Source organism: Copadichromis virginalis, linkage group LG12, assembly GCF_057382275.1.
Source record: "Copadichromis virginalis isolate Kocher_CV1m ecotype Utaka linkage group LG12, C_Virginalis_male_GT1.1, whole genome shotgun sequence".
NCBI lineage: Eukaryota > Metazoa > Chordata > Actinopteri > Cichliformes > Cichlidae > Copadichromis > Copadichromis virginalis.
In genome coordinates, this window is record NC_140629.1 from 1,878,170 (window position 1) to 1,883,318 (window position 5,149).

Sequence of the window (5,149 nt, forward strand, 5' to 3'; positions counted from 1 at the left end):
ACACACGCGCACACGCACACACGCACGCACACACACACACACGCACACACACATGCACACACGCGCACGCACACATGCACGCACACACGCACGCACACACACGCACACACACACGCACACACACGCGCGCACATGCATGCACGCACACACGCACACACACACGCGCACGCACACACGCACGCACACACACACACACGCACGCACACACACACACACGCACGCACACACACGCACACATACGCACACGCACGCACACACGCACGCACGCGCACACACGGGCACACGCACGCACGCACGCGCGCACACACGCACGCACGCACACGCACGCACACGCACACACACGCACGCACGCACACGCACACACACACGCACGCACACACACACTCTGTCTCCCAGCAGAGCAGCAATGGTCCCATCACAACATTAATCTGCGCTCAGCCAGTCTCAGGGAGTCTCAGCTTTCTGAAGTGGCTGCATTAATTCAAAAACAGCCACATGAAATTGTTAAAAGTTATAAAAATAGAGGGACGTAGAATATTTTTAGGTCACTTTGTACTTTTTCAATTCAGAAGCTGAATATTGTGCTAATAAATGTGGGTGTGGACACATTAAGGCTGTGTGAATCCATCACAACATGAAGCAAATGAAGATAAATGTTTGAGCAGGTGTCCTGTGACTCTCTCGCTCCAGAAATGAGGATTTAATTGGAACTATTAGGACATGAGCGAAAACGTCGTATGAACTATTCTCAGAATACCATTTTCTGTATAAAATAACGGTAAGAACGGCGTGCTTTAAACTTCCTGCCTGTTCGCACCTTTATTAACACACATGATTGGAGTGTTCATAAAGACGACTGGTTCCCTGTAGGCAGATGGTAGTGGATCCACTGGTTTCTGTGTTACTTTATTTTATACTTGTACCATTTTTCTTTAAACAGTGTTGACAGAAAAGGCTTGTTGTGTTTCCTGTATTCATCAGCGTCCAGAATCGTGGTACGTGTAGTTGTTTTTTATTATTAAATATTTTCTTTTGTAAACAGAATTTGTTGGTTTTGAAAATGGGTGAAAAAATGTAATTCAAGGAAATGATGGTGTGTCCGTATGATTGTGAATGTCTGTGTTACACTCAAAAGCAGAGCTGCTCCAGAACGACCCGTGAGTTCAGAAATATAGATAAAAAAAGTAAGATGTGCTTAAGAAGTAGGTTTTCATCCTGCTGTGGCTGCCAGTGATAACTGTGCCTCACATTTATGAAAGTACTGGAGAGACTGGTCCTGACCCACTGAACACCAGAGGTGAAAAACCCTTTGACCCTCTAAGTTTACTTAGACCAAATCTGGGAATGTGTCAGGTAATCATCTACATCAGTCCTCCTCAAACTGTGGTACACGTACCACTAGTGGTACTTGGGCTCTCTCTGGCTCCGGCTCCCAGGCTGATCTACATGTAGCAGAGAGCTTGTGCTCATCTAGATAGTCATGATTCAATGGGGAGGATCATTCTCTTTGATTCGAGGAAGAAACACAGGGAGGATTCAGGGTCACCTGGTCCAGCCCTAACTATATGCTTTAGCAAAAAGGAAAGTTTGAAGCCTAATCTTGAAAGTAGAGATAGTGTCTGTCTCCTGAATCCAAACTGGAAGCTGGTTCCACAGAAGAGGGGCCTGAAAACTGAAGGCTCTGCCTCCCATTCTACTTTTAAATACTCTAGGAACAACAAGTAGGCCTGCAGAGCGAGAGCGAAGTGCTCTAATAGGGTGATATGGATATTTCTAACTTTAGAGATGTTGCACAAATGGAAGAAAGCAGTCTTACATATTTGTTTAATATGTGCGTTGAAGGACATGTCCTGGTCAGAAATGACTCCAAGGTTCCTCACAGTGTTACTGGAGGCCGAGGTAATGCCATCCAGAGTAAGAATCTGCTTAGATACCATATTTCTAAGCTTTTCAGGGCCGAGTACAATAACCTCAGTTTGATCTGAATTAAGAAGCAGAAAGTTAGCGGCCATCCAGGTCTTTATGTCTTTAAGACATTCCTGCAGTTTAACTCATTGGTGTGTGTTATCTGGCTTCATGGACAGATAGAGCTGGGTGTCATCAGCATAGCAGTGTAAATGTATGCTATGTCTTCTAATGATGCTGCCTAAGGGAAGCATGTATAATGTAAACAGAATTGGTCCTAGCACTAAACCCTGTGGAACTCCATAATTAACCTCAGTGTGTGAAGAGGACTCTCCATTTACATGCACAAACTGCAGTCTATTAGATAGATATGATATAAACCACTGCAGTGCAGTACCTGTAATACCTACAGCATGTTCTAATCGCTCTAATAGGATATTATGGTCGACTATGATATAAAGGAAGGTTGGAGATTGGCCTATAATTAGCTAAGACTGCTGGGTCTAGAGATGCTTTTTGAGTAAAGGTTTAACTACAGCCAGCTTGAAGGCCTGTGGTACATAGCTGATCATTAGAGATAGGTTGATCATATTTAAGATCGAAGAATTAATTAATGGCAGGACTTCTTTGAGCAGTTTTGTAGGAATGGGGTCTAAAAGACAGGTTGATGGTTTGGAGGAAGTAATTATTAGGGTGACCATATTCTGATTTCCAAAAAAGAGGACACTTGGCCCAGTCATGACGAATTTTAATAATACTGTTTGTTTAAAGAAAATTTTAACATATTTAAATGATGTCTTCTCTGTGCAGTAAATGAGTGGTGAAATAAAAAAATGTCTTATAGGCTTTTACAAGTCAAGAAGTGCAAAAAAATAATTCAAAAACCTCTAGAATTAAATAACGTTACAGTAATAATACCTCCTTTGTATAAGAAAAATGACCAGTGAGGTACCAGTGAGGTATTGTGCAATGGTTTCTGCTGTCTCATTTCGCGTTTCTACCCTCAATTAATTTTTTTTGCATGCCACCATTCTTCCAGTCAAAGTACGATTGGGAATATTTTCTCTGTTCCTGGTTACTGAAGTCTGAGAAATGCCACAGTACTGGATTTTATGAAGAGCCAAAGAGTGACTTCAACTGAATGTAGCACTATGACACCATTGACAATAGCTTCAGTCTTGGTTAAAGTCTGGAAATGCTTCTTTTTTTAGCAACACACTAGTGCAATCCATGGATCTGTAGCTATTGTGACGCTTCATAGTATGAAATGCACCTTCTGCTGCAGATGCAACATCCTCGTTTTCCCAGGTGTAACAAAGAACTCCGTCAACTTACTAGATGAATTTTCGCCTCGCACAGCCTTTATATGCAGGGTGCACGTAAGTGGTCCGCAGGTGCGCATTGGTGTTTCCTTCAGGATCAAAATGATATCAAACTTGATTCTGATGATGACAGAGGGGTTAAACTGATTCAAATGACTCTTTTCTCCAACTCACATCAACTGTTTTATTTTGAAACTCTGAGTGTGTTGAAGCTGTTTCCTGGTGCAGAACCCTGAACAATTAGAAAAAGCACAATAAAAACACTTCATGTCATCTGTGTTCATGAACCTGACATCATGCAGTTCATCTTCTCACCAGCAGAGGGCCACAAACCACCATCAATGAAGAGTCCAAGGAGATGTAGTGACATCAGAGCTGTGTGTATTGATCTGATCAATATGGAAGTTCATGTTTCTTTAATTGGGTCAGTTTTTAAAAGCAGCTGTTTTTATAAAGAGACAGAAACATGAGAGATGCTGAATGTCTTTAATATTTGATACACTGAGTTATAGATTTTGTCCAGAACAGCAGCCTTTAGACTGCAGACGGCACAGAGGCTGCTGTGTGGCTGTGGTCACAGCTGGATGGCTTCTGCTCAGGTGCTGCTTAGGAGAGCGGGCCGGCTTGGTTTGGATAAACTCCTCTTTCTTCTGAAGTTGGATCAGGTGGATCTGTCTGGACTTGTGCCATTTTACAGCTCGGTGGTGAACACCTGGCGGGCGCTGAAGGTCGCTCGTGCTCCTGACCCCAGACCTGGGATGTGGCTTTTCGAGGAGCCGCTGTTTTTTAATGACTTCATTCCCAGCACTGTGTTTTCTTCTGCTACAATATGGACCAAGTTTGTGGAGGCTGGCGTTGTCAAACTGGGTCATCTTACAAGGATGTCTCTGGGTGCACTTGGTGGTGTCACAGGCATTAAGTCCTACAGAGTGTTACAATCATTGTCAGCATCAACCAACCACTAGAGGAAGGTAGAGTGCTGCAAGCACCAACAGCAGTAGCAGCACAAACAGAGTTAAATTGACCTGCAGGCCAAAATATATGCATGCTAACCATGTACAGTGGTCGTCTCTGTCATTTCTACTACCTTATGATTAAAGACATCAGTGTGAACGCATATATATATATGTGCCCTACTCTAGGAATAATTATTAACAGGTCAACCAAACCCATCACTGTGGTTGAACTGCTGCATAAGAGACTTTGCGCTGCCCTTGGTGTAAAGCATTGATGCAGCTGCTCGGCCACTGAAACTGATTCCATTGCTGTTCTTGAGCTCATCTGAAGGCCACGTCAAGTTCAGAGGTCTGTAGGAATTGACTTTGCAGAAAGTCGGCGACTTCTGATCCTGCTCTATGACTTTACATCTCCCACCACTGTGGCTGAGTTGCTGTCATTCCCAAACACTTCCACTTTCTTATAGTTTCACTAACAGTTGACTCGGGAATATTTAGTAGGATACTTCATGAATGGGTTTTTTCCATAGGTGGTATTGTGTCGCGGCACAGCGCTGGAGTTCTGTGAGCCATTCTTTCACACAGGTAGAAGCAGGCTGCATGCACAGGTGCCTGATTTTAGACACCTGTGGACATGGAAGTGATTGGAACATAATTCAGTGGTTTGGAATGGTAAGTGAATACTTATGTGCAATATATACACATGCAGCACAGATAATTATGCCATGAAATAAGGGAAAATGTGGCATATGGTGCTCCTTTCAGCACATTTGACTGAGAAATAGTTAATAAAGTGCAGTGATGCACCGAGACAATGACGAGATGAACTCCAGCCCTGTTTGAGATGTGTTATTACACAGACGTGGAAAACAACAAAGACTCTGTGTGTAGATGCCAACATATGTCTGCATTCAAGCGGCTGGCCTACATGAAGGCCACTCTGTCCATATAGACGCCACACATCTC